Source organism: Syngnathus leptorhynchus, chromosome 9, assembly GCF_054491065.1.
Source record: "Syngnathus leptorhynchus isolate UIUO chromosome 9, UIUO_Slep, whole genome shotgun sequence".
In the NCBI taxonomy this organism is placed as follows: Eukaryota; Metazoa; Chordata; class Actinopteri; order Syngnathiformes; family Syngnathidae; genus Syngnathus; species Syngnathus leptorhynchus.
The window spans coordinates 10416458-10432806 of record NC_141203.1 but is presented as its reverse complement, the minus strand read 5'-3'; the positions used below and the strand labels follow the sequence as shown (position 1 = coordinate 10432806).

Sequence of the window (16349 nt, the reverse complement as noted above, 5' to 3'; positions counted from 1 at the left end):
CAATTGTTTCCACATTAGGAAGTGAACTCAAGAGAGCAGAAAATCACTGTCTTGTTTTGAGCTATGCACGCCAAGGTGGATTCTCAAGATGGCCATTTAATGCCTTTAGTAGTCCCCACAGACGATGCTGTCAGAGTTTCATTTCAAGCATGTGCTTATGAACGCATCTTTTTTTCCGAGCACCGCTTCATAAACATTGGCTTCTAATCAACTCGATAAATATTTGTCGCCACCGGTCACTTTTAGCGTCGTCTTTTTCTCCTGCTTCTCAAACATGATGCAGAAAGACACAATTTGTTGGCCTCTTTTTGTCTTTCACCAACAATGTGTAGTGTTTATTTCAGGACTGTGTGGGATGTGGAACAAAAAAAACTTCCAAAGTCTGGTATGCGGCATTGTTTATCTTCATTTACCCCTCCAAAAAAATCCAGAAATGCCTCACTTCTGAATCTTAATCTTTTGCGTGTCACTGACTTGCCACTTGTGTATTTGCTTCTGTGGAAACGTGATGGGAGCTGACAGCAACCAGCAGGCAGTGGCACTGTTGAAGCAAAAGTATCGGGACACTTGGCAATGAAACATCCATCCATCTATCCGTCCGTCCAACCGTCCACTCACTGAGCAGTACCGCATGGAAACACTGTCCACCGCAATATATCGTCTCCTCTGTCGGAACAACGGCTGTTGCGGGACTATTACTATTCCGCCTCTATCTTCTTGCTCTTAATTACATGCTGCATCTCTTCCAGTCGACCTTACTGTCTGACACCCAATAAGGCAAAAAAAAAAAAAAAAAAGAAATCACTTTAGGATTCACATTGTAGTTATGTTCGTAACAACGCAAACTCATGAGCTGTAAATTCATATTTGCTGTCAGCACTTATACAAATTCCCAGCTAGGATTGGGCTTCTATGAATAATGAGGCTAATAAAGTCAAGCCCTCCGCTCTCTCTCTCTCTCTCTCTCTCTCTCTCTTCCCAATAAGACTTATCTAGCAAAGTGACCATTGATTGATGCAGTGGAGTGATTCGGAATGATGAAGTGTAGCCGCAGCCAGCAAGTCGACTATGGCCGTGAAATGCAATTTAAATCTTCCGGGACATTTCCGCCAACACTTAACACCCCGTTTCCCGTTCCTTCAATATTCCTAACCTTTGGGACATCAAGTAAAGAGTACACAAAGTTTTAACATTTCGTCGCAACGCCCAACGAATGGCTGAACTAATCAATCAATCAATCAATCAATCAATCAATCAATCAATCAATCAATCAATCAATCAATCAATCAATCAATCAATCGCTCCTCCACGCAGAAATGTACACATAGGGTCATGACCGCCCCCAACTGCGAAACCACTCGACTGTGTGTGTATGCCACTGAACACACACACACGTACTTGCACAAACACACACACACACAAACTATTACCATCCACAATCCCCCTGTAGCCACTTTGCCCAAGTCCCCTCCAGGCTCCACAGAGAGCATTGCTCCATGATAAAAGTGAGAATTAATCTCCACCACAGGGTACGGGGCCGGTGTGCGGCCCCTCCTTTCCTGCACACAAAGAACACAGGGCCTCACAAGAGGACTAAAATCTGACATGACACTCACACACGGCATTATGGAGGGTGTCAAATGGGTCAAAAAGAACACTACTTCAAGTGGTGAGGAGTGTAAATACGGTGTTGCTATGGAACCTGAAGAGCAGGCAGAATTGCTGAGTCGGCAGCAAGACCAGCATTTTTTTTTTTTTATGCTCGTTGGGCTTTGACCAATAGGACTTTGTCAAGATTGATGAATTCCTTGCTCACTTGAAACATGATAGTGGGCCGCTGGAAGGAAAAGCATTGCTGCACTTGATACATTTTAGAAAGAAGAAATACGCAGACTTTTGGCTGCACATCAAAACATATTTACTTTTACTTTTTTATGTTTTCTTTTTCTTTGTGAGCAGAGCTCTGAGGCATCTGTACAACTGTGTGTGCCTGTGTGTGCGTATGTGTAGCTACTTCTGGCTGATTTGTTTACCGTGTTTTTTTTATCCAGCTATCCAAACATGTCAAAGGAAATCAACATTTAATGGCCCTTAAATACAACTTAAATGTGGTTATTTTCTTGTCTGCTTCAGGATGATGGATCATGTGCTGAAAAAAAAAAAAGAAATATATTAAGAGCACGTATGTGCATATTTTGATCAGATTGTTGTTGTTTTTTTTCACATCTGGTTAGGATGGTCCAATATGGCCCCCAAAATCACTCGTAAAAAATTGTACATGCACATGATGGCTGCTAAAGCCTTGTCCGCAATTCCCACGGGTATATGGTTGGAATCTCATCAATTCCATCCCCCAGTTTAACAAGTTCACACATAGACATTAGGTTAAAGGTCAACTCCTTCACTTGGTGGGCAAGTGTTCTTATGGAAATGAGGGTGAGATGTCAGTGGTCGGTGGTCAAGACCCCGCATTTCACTGGTGGCATTTAAAACATTATCAATGACCGTACCGTGAAGTAGTCAACATGTCAAACATTGAAACAAGTCAAACTGTTTTTGTTTATTTATTTGTTTGCTGTGACCACATTGTCACCACTCAAGAATCCCGTGGTCAGACTCTTGAATAATAAATTTATAACTTTCTCGGTTGGGAGGAACAGATTAATGGCATTTCCATTCAATTCAATGGTGAAAGATGATTTGAAGATCTGAATTTTTTAGGCAGAGTTAAATTTGAACCTCTGTATTTTGTAAGTTGTAGTAGGTCTCATGATGTCACCTGTGTGTGCACTGATGGATGACTTCCAGTCCAAAAATTGAGTTTTTGTGGGAAGACCGTATTCTCCTAAAGTAAGCACAGGTGCACGTTCAAATGTCGCAAGATCCTTCCTGTTGACTCGCCAAAAAGGCCTCTCCCTCTTCTCCTCGACTTTCCCTCTAATGGGTAGTTGTTGAAATGTGCCCACCGACCACTTTAAAACCGGGCGGGCAACAGAAACTTGGCAAGAGTAGTGTCGAAAGAAGAAGAAAGAAATGAGCGCACACACATGCAGGCACATTTGAGGAGAAGCGGGACGTACAGCCATGAATGCAGGTCTCTCTCTTCGCCGACCTGCTGTTCCCTCTCACGGCTCTCCGATTCAATCCGTCACCGCCAATGTGTTTTGGGTCTTTGTGAAAATCAGTCTCTATGTCCCCCTACCAGCCAACCCACCCATTTCGCCTGTGGGACCGATTGAACTTTCCATGGTTGTTCAGTTTCTTTTCACCAAACATTTTTTTTTTTGTATTCCCAATTCACCGTAAGTTCCTCGCTTAACTTAAACGATGTGAATATAACAACGAGCGACGTCAAGTATCGAATAAAAGATTAAATATGAACAATGCATCAAATAGTTTCCACTTATGCTGCGAGCTCTCCTTTTGAAAACAGTCTCACATTTGGAGTAGGGGTTAACTTAAGAACATCCCAGGTTATTTTGGGACACTGTGATCCACAACATTCATGGCTGTAGTACAGCTGCGATCGTCTTTCCGTTCTGACGTCTGCTCCGAAACATCCCCCTGCTGGATCTGTTATGAGTCACGGGAAAAGTGTATGCGTTGGTATGTTGGTGGTATGTGATTGCGGTTGGTGGGTGTGTTAAATGTATTCAGCGTGGATATGTTTATTTATGTTATGCGAATAAATCGGCGCGTGCGGTATATGCAGTTGATCTCGTACAACGGGAGGAAAGTGAACGATAAAGTTTATGTGGGTGAAAATTTCGACGCCTTATGTAAACAAAAAAAGTTCAAATTTGGATTGCCGCTATAAATGAAGGGAACTTAGATCATAAAGGATTTTTGTTTTTGTGCATTTATCTGTTTGTTCATGCGATGAGGTGTTTCTTCAACAATCACAGACAAGACGTATGACCAAAGACTTGTTGCCGTGGCAACATAGACAGATCAGTCTGGCACTCAAATTCACATCCCTGTTATGTGAATCTCTTGCAAGTGAAGTACAAGTGTCTTTCTTGTCGTTGCAGGGTTGTGCCGATGTTTTCTTCGATAATCCACTTGGGCTTTTAATCATCTCAGATGAAATATTTCGATATATCAGAAAAATATACCAAAAAAATGAAATTGTTATTCAATGATCGTCAATATTCCACGGTTGGATCCGACACCACGTTTAAATATTCGACTCGATTCAACTTTGTGCGCAATTTCCTGCACGAAAGATAACACTGCAGAAAACTTTTTAGCACTCACACAGCACAGCAGGCCTTCAGGAAATCACACGGTTCAACCGATCCTTGTCGAAAATGGATCAAAGATATGCAACCTGCGGTCACGTCACAAATTGTTTCCGGCGTGAAAGACGCAACTGTTTGGTCTCAATTGCTGCGTATGTTTAGGACTGAAATCTGATTTCAGGACTGAAGAACACATGCTTTGTTGGAATAAAAAGGAACAGATAGGAGCTTTTAGCTTTGGTTCTGGCTGACTCGCGTTCTATACAAACAGAGTTGTTACAGTTATTAAGTTGTAAATCTGAGTGGAAATCTATCGCTGAAACGTTTCTTACAATTCTTGATCTCTTTTATTCTTTTTGTTGTCTTCATCTACCAACAAGGCCGTATGTGTAATTTAAATCATTTGAATCTCCAATGACAATTTGCTATGCTGAGGATTTGGTTACTCCAATTTGGCGTTCCTGCTGTGAAAGAAGTTTTCCTTGCACTTAAACTAATTCTTTTACACACAGGAACAATTTGAGTGGTGCAAGAAAAGAAAATATTGAGTGGAAGAGGACAAAGGGTTTGTTTGGAAACAAACATCACACAATTTGCTACTCAGCATGAAAACAGGAGACTCGTGCTAGTGCTCCTATCTTTCTTTTTACATATGGTGAGGCATCATTTTCTATTCGATATGACAGGACTGACCAAGTCTTATATAGCCCGTTTTGGGCGTGTCCCTACTCCTGCACACTTGAATCAAATGATCAGGTCATCAGCAAGCATTGGGAAAGCCTGATGACAATCCTGATGGTTTGTATCAGGTGTGTTGTAGTTTTTGTTGCTCCGGATTATACCGGTTTTTAAAAAAAAAAAGCATCATGAAGAACATATACGTCACTCCAGAATATGGGTTATATTTTTGTTGCTGTTTTATTTTTCAAAAACTTGGTTCCCTAATCGTAGGTGAATTTTTGGTGCGAATCCAACTCCTAATTTTAATCCATACAAGTCTTATCTGAGTATAAATTGGAGAATCAAGCCAAACTAGGAAATAAAATGTGACTTATAGTTGGAAAAATACAATGACTCGTTTATCACGACGTATGGTTCAAGCTTTTCTAGATCATGATTATTCTGTTGGAGCTTTTCTTCCATCAGTTATTTCAATGACCAACAATTTAGTCGACATCTGTAATGCTGTAAAATCCTGCCAGATTCAACAGACACCAGTGTTGACAGTCCTCAAACTACAAAGTAGCCTCGTCTGAATGCCAAAGCATCCTTCAGCACCGCTGCGTGTCACTGTCATGTGTCATTTCCCCTTTCCCTCCCTTCACCCTCATCACTCCCATCTTTTTTTGTCCGAGTGGTGCTTGTGCCATCTCAGAGCGACTTTGAGCAAACGGTCGTGGCCGTTTTGCTACTCAATTCGCTATTCATTCCCTTCATGGGTCCTCAGACAGCTGGCTGGAGTCCCAACTCATCTCGGGCTTCCGCTACCAGGTCCTGCCAGCTCGATTAAAGCGCCACAGGTCATCAAGCCGTTGATTTGGCACAAGCTGCCTATTGCATTGAAAAACCTCTTAGTATGCCCAAACTGTGTTTTTTTTTTAGAAAGTGCAAACAACTTTTAGGTTAATCCTAAGCATACTATTCTCTTCAACTAAGCCCTCTATAGCCCAGAGATACACAGGCTATATTTTCTGGTGAAAAAAAAAATGGCAGATACAAAAAAAAAGATGTGGACACGTTTCAGAAAAAGATAATCTGTCATTCAGGGATTTGAACTTGACGTAGATGAATTCCTAAATTGCACCAAATTACACTGATGAGTGACAAAGAAATGTCACAGCTAATCACACTTCTGCGGAACCGAGAAATCACTTCCACTTACCCATTGAAACGGTTTAATCCCGTTTTAATTGTACGCTTGAAAACAAAGCGACTTCAACTTCCTGAGGTCATTTTTTTACATTTCATTTTTTTCTGCGCTCCGTCATAAACTATAGTATATCCATTGTGTCCCAGTTCCAACCCACATGCAAGTCCCAGAACAATTTCTTTCCTGTAATCAAGGCTAAAATATGACTATGGGCTTAAACTAAGTGCTGTGTATGTCCCTCAACGTACTTTTCTTGCAGTCTTCAAAGATGCTGGCTTTAGTTATGATGGCAGCATTAATCAAGTGGGTGGAAATGTTCAGGAAAGCCACAGGAGATACAGACGCTGTCGTAAAACTGGGACAGTGTCAGACCCCGAGGCCGTGGCTTTCCCTTTTTCCTCTCTGAAAATACTTTTTTTTTTTCATACATTAACCCCATTTCTGTCCTTATCAACTCTGTTTTTCTTTTTACCGCAGCCTCCTCCGGTTCACCTCAACCGCTACGCCGCTCGTTATCTTTTCTCCGTTCGAATCCATTGTGTGTTTTTGTGAGAGATGAGAAAGGAAGCTGTCCTTATCAAAGTGATTTACAAATTGCTGTGATCAGAACATAGACGAAACCATAGAGGAAGGAGGCTTTAGAGGACATGCACAATAGCACAAGCTGCTGTGAAACCAGTTTTGAAAGATTCTGTGCTCAGACTGCAGAAGACAAGTCGATAGTTAGGCTTAGTTAGGGTAGTTAGGGTTAGTTGATTAAATATGTTCGTCGACAGACATTAAAAACAGGATGTGATTCAAGATTTAATCTACTGTGCATTTATCAAGCATCGGAATATATATCCAAATATGTCGTAATGTTTATTTGTTTAGAAACTAAAACGCACGAGATTTAAAGCAGAGCAAAAATTTGCTCAATGGGATTTTTCATATTTTATTTAAATTGCTGCCAAGTTAAATTTGAATAAAGATTGTAGAACTGGCACTTTCACAAGAGGTTCTTATCAGTACTTGTGGTTACAGACTGTGGCCAGGAAGTCTCACACTGAAATTTCATACTGAAATGTACAATATAACATCTACGGATAACGTTCGATGGAATTCTGTGTACATTTCCATCTAAACTAATTCAAATATGTTTTACATTGTACAGCAAACAATGGAATTTCTCTAATGACTGCTTCCGTTCTACTGCTGACTTAACTTCTTTTCTTCTTTGCTCCCTCTCGTCTTTTCTTTTTCTGTCTTTGAGTGACACAGCAAAGCTCTTTTATATCTGCTGAATTCAGCCGTCCCCCCCCCCCCCACCACCACACACACACACACACACTTTGTTAGACATTAGAAACAATGTCAGCAGGAAGGCTTTTCCCGCCTGGTTGTTTCCGGTTCCTTTTATGTCTTCTATATATGATCATGGCGGTATTAAAGTAAAGTCCACAGGCGCAACCCGCTCGGTCACGCTTGTTCTTCTCTTCATTTGCCACCAGAAAATTACATTCCTGCCGCTGTTGTTCCCTGTGATGTCCCTGTCCTAGATAAGTCACCTCTGTCCCATGGCGCATGCAGATAAACACACTTGAATGAAGCAGTATAAACAGAGAACTGTAATGCCCACTGTTTGTCATTTGGTTTTTTTTTGGTTTGTTTTCCTGATACATTTGCTTTTTATTCTTACAGGTTGCTCTCTACATGAAGAAATATTCTCTCATCTTTTGTGTATAATCCAAACGTGTAGTAGATTAGAATCAGGAATTGAATCATAATACGAAAACAACACGGTCCTCTATCCAAGATAGCAGTAATTGAACGGTTTCTTTATGAGTTAATATGACAATTAAACTGGGAAACTTCCATGCTAAAAATGTCTCAAGAAAGATTTGAAGCAGTACGATCCCACTTCACCGTAGATACCAACAACTGTATCCAAAAATGCTTCCGCTCTTTAGCAATGTAGGACACAGGGCTATTTATTTCACTTCATATGTACATTTTGTTGGGCCAAACAGAAACATGTGTGTTCCCAAGCTGTAAAAGTCAATTATCGAGGGGGGTGGGAGTACAAAAGCCTCAATGTTAGCCATCCCAAAAGCAGTAATCCCATTACTGCTGCTTTTTAAACAATGTCTGGTTTTGCTTGTCCTCCCCCTTAATGGTCCTTCCCCAATGTCGAGCAATTCTGCTGACTGACATTCCTCTTCTCAGACAGACTACATTCCTAGCCTCAAGCTGTACATAGTCTCTGAAACCACAGCGATATTACGTGAAAACAGACAATTGCTTATATCCAAAGATACACACACACACGCACACCAAGCTGAGTGAGCAGCCTGTAACAACAGATGGGCCGAACCCCGCAGATGTTTGTGTTGTTGTCAATCGTGAATAAAGATCGCTTGTTGGATATAATTGAATCTTATGACCAGTGTGTAGTTTACCATGCAAAACACATGCAATGTGCTTTAATGCTTTGCCCCCCCACACCGACAGACACTGATTCATTATTCACTCGTGGTCCATAAATGGACAGCTGGGGTAGAGTGGTGTCCCACCGGTAGTGTAAATGTGCGGGTGTCTACGTCAGCGTCTTCTTGCATGTGCTGTGTATGACATTTGGATTTAGTTTGGTCTTCACTCACAGGGTTGAGGATGGTCTCCTTGTGGTCATTCCTCTGTCTGTGTGTACAGTATGTGTGGGTGTGAGGCCACTGTTTAAACCCGTCATCTTTGTGGGGTATTTCGCAACACTGTCTTAAAGGAGCCCACGGTCCAGTTAGCATTAAGGTAGCAAACGTCATTCGAAAAAATTACAATCAGTAAATTGAACTTTAATTTCCACCGCAGGCATCAAAGAAATTCAGTAAAAAGGCCATTCGGAAAGATATCACTGGATTAAATGGTGGTTTAGCCGGAAAAACAGGCATATGTTCTCATTTATTAAAATGGATTATCCCAGTGGAGTCACTTTAATACGATCTGATTCAGTCCATTATTCCACCAAATTTTCCGTTTAAATCATATTGTGCTGGTTGGGTCGATATAATCCAAGTTTTAATAATCCAGTTTTGGACCTGCATGATCCACGACGATGATTTAGTTCACTCTACTTTAATATCGGTGCAGTGTAATCCGGTTTAGACTGGTTTAGTTCCCATAGAGGAGAAGTGAATGTGTCCCAGCAGGAGACTGAATGTGTCTCTCTCTCCGCCCGAATGAGGTTATGATTGACCTGCACTGTGGGCAGATGGAGTTTGTGCATGTGTGTGTGCAGTACCAGCTTCCCTTACTTTTATAGCTTTGGCAAGTCAAAGCCACCCCACCGCCCCTAGCACATACAGTATACACTACTGTGGTCACATGTCTGGACATAGTCTGCTTCATATAATTGCTACACAAAGAATATGAATGCAAAGCATCTTAAATACGGTATGCGTGCGTGAGTCTATGCATGTGTGTATACGTCTGAGACAGAAACAGGAAATATGGCCTTGTTGATTGAGCCGACCTCAGACAGACTGACGGAACCTCAATTATAGCTGCAGCCACCTATTTCTGGCAGCGTGTGTGTTTTTGTGTGTGAACTCGTCATGGATTGTATTTCAGTGTGTTTGTTCAGGAAGGTTGCGGTTGTTTTTCAGACAAAAAGATTTTTTTTTTCTAAAATCCAGAATTGTTTAATCCGGTTGACTCACTGGGTTGTTTTAGGGAGTCCAACGGAACACCGCACAAGCTTCCGTCGAAGGAAATGCTCTCTTTGCAGTCCAATTGATTTTGGTAGTGAGCTTAATTTGTGGTGGAAACTGAGCCAACCGCATGGTCGCCCAGTTACAAGGCATCCTCTGCGTGTACATTTGAACACTTCCTAGGCCCCGCTTTGTATGCTGAGGTAAACACATGGGGTCATTTGCTAGCTGCAAATCCAGCTCATGAATAAAAGAAGGTCTAATGTTGCCTGTCTCCTCACAGATAAAATTTTACCATCATGCAGAAGTAACAACTCACCTGCTTTGACTGTTACGACCTTAACTAACCCAATGGAGATATAAATTACGCTTCGATCGGTCCTCCTATTTCTATAGGGTGTGTAACTCGGGGGGGAAAAGTAGTGGTGAAGAATACGGTCCAAGACCTACACCGGCTTCCTTCACAGTTGCCGTCAGCTGTCCAACAGTGATGATGTCAACTTGCAGCTGTTGCCGAGTGATGACATTTATGACCCCCCCCCAACATCCCACCCCACTCACACAAACACAGACACCAAGACTTGTTGCGGCATTTTTCGTCACTACAACCATTCCAATTGTGTTACTTGTTATCAAATGTTGTTTACTGTGAGCTGACAACGTGAAGCCATTTAAACAATGATCTCTCACAGTTGGCCTTCTTCTTGCTAATGTTTTTAAGTGGTAGCAGATAAATGGAATTGGGTCATGGTTGCTCAGACATGCACAAACAACAAAATGTTTATTCAGTGGAACATATAATATATAATATATAATATACTTATACTGATTCTGAAAACAAAGCAGTTTGGGAGTTTTTATGTAAGTGTTTTTAAGTAAGCAGCAGTGATGTTGAATTTGTTCAGGTAAATTTTGAACGCTAAAGTCTGTTGAGACTTTCTAGCCAAAAAGTAAATTCTACTTTAATTTGAAGTTAATTAAAAAAAAAACCAAAAGGCAATCTGGCAATAAAATTCAGACTGTGTCTTTGCTTCTAATGAAATGAGACAACCACAATCTTAAAGTAAGAGTCTTTTAATTTGGTTTAATCGTTGCGTTGGCAAATTAGGAGAATGTTTACTTCACTCAGCAGGGGGAAAAAAACTGCTGAAAAACAAAGTTGAAGTTGTATTACACATCAGCTAACGTATTAAAGTTATTAAATTGACTGGTTAGGGGCGGCCTAAAGTCTATTTATCAATAGAATTGAATCGAGTCCAAAAGTATTCCAAAGTAATTGAAATCATAACCGTAATTTGCAGTCAATGCTCTACTGACTCGTAATCAGACACTTGACACGACCTTTAAAAAAAATATTCCATTCTCGAAATACTTTTGAACATAACTGAAAAGCTACAGTAAAATTGCAAGCAAGAAACTCACAAATCCCCGAAACCTACTATTTAATTTGAATGCCTAATAAATTCTCTCTTATCAAGTTATTTGATTGGGTGTGATTCATACCAACTGCAATGAAAGGATTTTTCATCGCTCCTCGGCCTTCAGATCTGTAGAGCGGCGGCCATATTAACAGATGAATGTGAAAGAAGCCTTCATTCCATCAGACTTGGCAAAGAGAGGGAAGAAGATTTTTTTTCTGTCTCCATCGGCGAGGTGTTAGCTGACCCCTTACATCTGTCCTGATTCCCTGCTGAGGAAGAGCAGGTCATCCGCTAATCACTTGGACAGTCAAGTGTTTCCTTTGACGGGGTAGAAATGAAGTCGATGTTATTTCTATTCCTTCTTTCCCTCAGTAGGCAATTTCCCTCTCTCCCTCATCACCCCCCCACCCACCCACAGCGCAGCATACCGCCGCATTTATGTGTGTGTATGTAAAAGGAAGGATTTGCTCTGAATAAGATGTTTGCCAAAATAACGGTTTAATCTTCTTTAAAATAGAATTATAGCCTATGCCCGCACACACACATGTTAATCTGTTTCGGATCACCACCAAATCCAACTATTTTGGGAGAAACAAATCCATTATTCATCGGTAGACATCAATAGACAAAATACACATCTTGTCGTATAATTCGGAAAGGAAAAGTAGATTTGACTCTTATCTGAGCTTGTTGTACATTTTGTTGATTCTCCTAATTTGGGATCTCCTAAAGCAGAGTTACGTAACGTGAATTAATGCCAACGTATAGCATGTAGGAATGTAAATAAGAACACAGGTTTCCTCTCTGTCACATTTCACCGTCGCTCAGCAATACCACAAGCCGTCCGCTGTTCTTGAAAACTCAAATAAAGTAAATATTTGATGAGCGACATATATAATTCAAATCCCTATGTGATGAATAATGCACCGTCTGGTGGGATTTGATGAATATTTGCTTTGTTACTGATAGTTCCCTCTCCTATCTCCAGACACCGACACCTTCCGTCCGTGCGTGTATAGTCGGCGATACCGTCACCGGATGGAAGTTTGAGTTTAAACAGGCCCTGATAGATTTACTCAAGACTTACCACAGTTGTAATTTTAACGCTAATCGTAAATTATTCCAGTGTTTTATGAAGATTTCATTTTGAGGATTGAGTGATTAATAGCCGAGGCAAATTTGCTCTTATTTTTTGCATGCTACCATCATGTTAGAAACATGTTTCCGCCCAGCGCCAACTAAAATATTAACACCACTTAGGCGCAGCTCGGTGTTTGCTGGAGGTGACTAGCAGCTTAAGAGCCTTCAGGCTTGACTTGTCTACCACATGTGCTTCCGGCTTTCCTTCTCGTCTCCTTCCACTCCACCGCAACCTTTCCCGATTAATGAACACGATTAACAAATGGAATTCAAAGGCAAAGGAAGACAAAACATCCTGGGAAAAACCACGGTCAAGGACCTAGCGCGGTCACACGCTTGAGCTTTTGAGATGATTGAGTGAGCTCAACAGCTGAGGAGAGAGCGCTGAACCTACGACGTGCTAATGGTCGGCGAGGAGGGGTTAGGGGTCGGTCAAGATGAGTCAGGAGAATTACGGGAGGTTTTCGAGGCTGAGGGTACGTGAGGTGTTTGGATTTCGAGCAAGGGTGTCCCTTCTGGATCAAACTGCGGGTATGCATTTCGGGAACTGGTATATTGGGTCATACTGGGTGTGTGTGGTTGTGCGTCTCAGCCCACCCACCTAATGTGCCTGCCACCTGATCCTGCCCACCCATGGCCCCATAAGTCATTACATGCAGCTACCCAATCCCTGACTATCTCCTGCTTTTTCCTCTTGGGTATTACACTTACACACATTGGCCACAGAAATATGTGTGTGTGTCAATGATTATGAATGTTGTGTTAAATGCCATTGTTGATATATTACTAGTAACAAGTACACAAAGCAAAATCAGCAGTTTTAATTCAACACCCACATGTTAAACACTTAACACTTAAAAGGATCTATATTGGTCCACAATTAATAAAGCTAAAACAACTCGGACTTTTTTTTTTTTACCCTGAGATTGAATTATAACAACCATGAGAAGTATTTGAAATTCATCACTAGACAATAGTGTGTAGTGTTAAAAAATGACACCATCTATTGTTGTCGCAGTGACACCTCGAACGTCTACATTACTGCGCTGATTTGCAAAACGGCTCCATCATGGGGCGTCAACACAGATCGAATGTCAGGCCCCACCCTGTTTTAAAGGTGAATGGACTAATCACAGAGTTGTTTCATGATAAATGATTTATAAGCCCTGCAAAGGTCAGGATCTTTTTTTTTGGGGGGGGGGGTATCTTTACAGATCAAACAGGGTGGGTGGGTGTGAGACGAGACTTGCGAGTATGATATATGTGCTTTAATAGTGTCTCAACTCGCCTTCTCATATATCTCAAATACATACGAAGCAGTACAAAGCTCCGTAGGTATGCGTGCATGTCAGTTTAAGATGTGTGGGTGGCCTCAGGTGACGAGTTGCGTACAAATGGGAACTAACGGCGTCATTAAATCTACACGAGATGATACGGTTACTCTCTCGCAAAGTCTGACACATTAGCAAAACAGTAAGTCATTAAAAGCAACTAAGTGAAAGGAGCAACTCTGATACTATATAAAGTCGTCGATTCCGGTCCTCACATTTCACGTTGATATTTTAAGGTGGTGTGAAATTTCAGTCAGATTCAGCCTGAAAATGACTGATTTCTATCTGTCACTCAAATTAACAAAATTGTTGAATGCAAAGTGTGAATTTCTTTACATCTTACTCAGCAGAACAATTACATCCAGATAAGGTGTTCCCGTCGGCTGAATTAATTATCAAATTTTCTTAGCCGTTTAATCGGCTCTAAATTAATTAGCAAGCGCAAGGACAGGATGCTATTCATTTTTTTCCAGTTAGTATCCTGTACATCGGTTATCAATTCCGGTCCGCGGGGTCTTCCATGTTTTCTATGTCTCCCTTCTGCAACACATCTGATTCAAATGATCAAGGATCGTTATCTGGTTATCAGATTTGATTGGTTGTCCAGCTTCTGCAAACCTTGCTGATTGGCTGATCGTTTGAATCAGGTGTGTGGCAGCAGGGTGACGTAGAAAACATGAGGGACACCAAGGACCGGAATTGGTCATTCCTGAAATACAGGAAATTGTACATTATCATTAAGGTTTCAGAAAAAAAATATTTGTACCCATTCTTATAAAAACTAACATTTTGTGCTTGGATTTTAACTGCCGATGCGAGGAAAACACCCCAAGCATTTATAAAATCGATTCACTGGGCTTACCGCGTACTTGCAAATGTTCACTGCATTGGTCTTGCTGTATTTTGCTTATGCATTGGAGAGTAATGACAAAATATTCGTGGAAGGCAGCTTTGAGTATTACTAATGTCACCCGAATTGCGCCTCCTCAATCTCTGAAGAAGACCAAAGCGTAAAAAGCGATTTACGTGTGCCACAAGGAAGATTGGGGGAGGGAAGTGACAGTTATCGAATAAAGGCTGACTACATGCCAGTAATGACTGCCAAAGCAAAAAGGGCAAGACGCATCTCTCCAGCGTGATCGTTCTTAGTAATTGTTGCCCTCAGCATGTTGTTGACGATGCACTATTTTGAGTGAAGCTTTAAAACTGTTAAAACAATACATTGTCTTCAACTTTAGGCTGTTGTGTCCCTTCATCCACAACAAAGTAATTCCGAAAGTTGGAATTTTTAGCTAAACTGACGAATTACCCTTTTGTTGAATACAATTTGCGTATTTCCCTGAAAAGTTCAGATTTTCTTGATGTTGTATATCTGTATGATGAATAATGGATGAATTTCCAGCTGTTCTCTCCTCTCACAAGTCATACTTGCTATGTTGTGGTTGATGTAAAAGTCCCAGGACGAAACTTATATTTTGACAAATGCTTACTGGCGAGGAAATTTATTCTCCCCCTGTGTGACCTTTCAGTCCTTATAACCAAGGCAACCCATGAGCAGGTTCATTACTTTTTGATTGATTATTATTATTCATAGGGTTGTTTGGTGTCTTCATTTTATCTCCATCTGTATTCAGCGGAATCCAAGGTTGGTAAATAAAAATGATGGTTCCTCTTGGCAGTCACATCTGCAGCTGTTTGATACTCTTCTCAAAGAGCCCAGTCAGAAGTATTGACAAAATAAACCCCGACTTCGTAATGAAAGAAAATATATTTTCTAAACTGTATATCACTCAGCATAGCATTAATATAAATTGAAGAGCAGAGATGGAATTAAAAATGGATCTAGCAGAGGAATGTGACAGCCTAGGTGAGAGGTAACCATGCCAGGTGGAAGATGTGAGCAGTGAGAAGGTGTTGGAGAGGAGATACAAAGTGCAAACAGTTGACGTCAGTCCTCACGCTTTCACCTGATTGGCTAACAGCTCCCATCCAATCACCTTTGCCGTCAATGCTCCACATATCGAATGTGTGTGTGACATCATGCTAGAAGAATCTCGTTTGCAGTAAATAGTCAATAGGTAGCCCCCGGGAAAAGTTCCTGCAATTCCTTGTGACATCAGGCCTCCTAGATCCATGTCCAAGATCGATTGTCTTAAGCTAGCTACCTTTGTCCACGCCGCAGTGTCAGAATTTGTATCGTAACATCTTTCATTAGCGTCCACAATGGTTCAGGGTCATGTTAAGCTCCCACAAGGTCTGTAAGGTAATGATTTGTTGATGCCACCTGGATGACCTCTGAGTGAAATAGAGCTCCTCGAAAATCTATTTGGTCTGTTTTTAGAATTTTCTCAATACTTGACGAGTTCGCAATTACGGAAGAAGCCTGGTTTCCGAGGCATACGGGCAATTTTCCACATTGCCCCGATGGTTATCAATCTGTGGCTTAAACTCTTATGTGCTTAAACCACCTCTGGCAAATTGTCAGACTATTAAATAAGCAAAAATTCAATTTGAATTGATTGACACTTCACAATCTATTATCTGTCACTCTGCCTACTTTAACGTTGTTTGGAAAAATGCCACAGACGGAGATCATTTATAACACTTTAGAAATGCTTGTTGGCAGACATCGGGCACGTCTTCTTCTCCTCTTCCTCTTCTCC

The 16349-nt window shown here is 41.1% G+C and overlaps 1 protein-coding gene across 1 annotated transcript in view; it reads left to right on the top strand.

Annotated features, from left to right (window-relative positions):
- LOC147051110 (E3 ubiquitin-protein ligase SH3RF3-like) overlaps positions 1-16349 on the top strand; it is a 40222-nt gene that overhangs the window by 1401 nt on the left and 22472 nt on the right. The window lies entirely within an intron of this gene.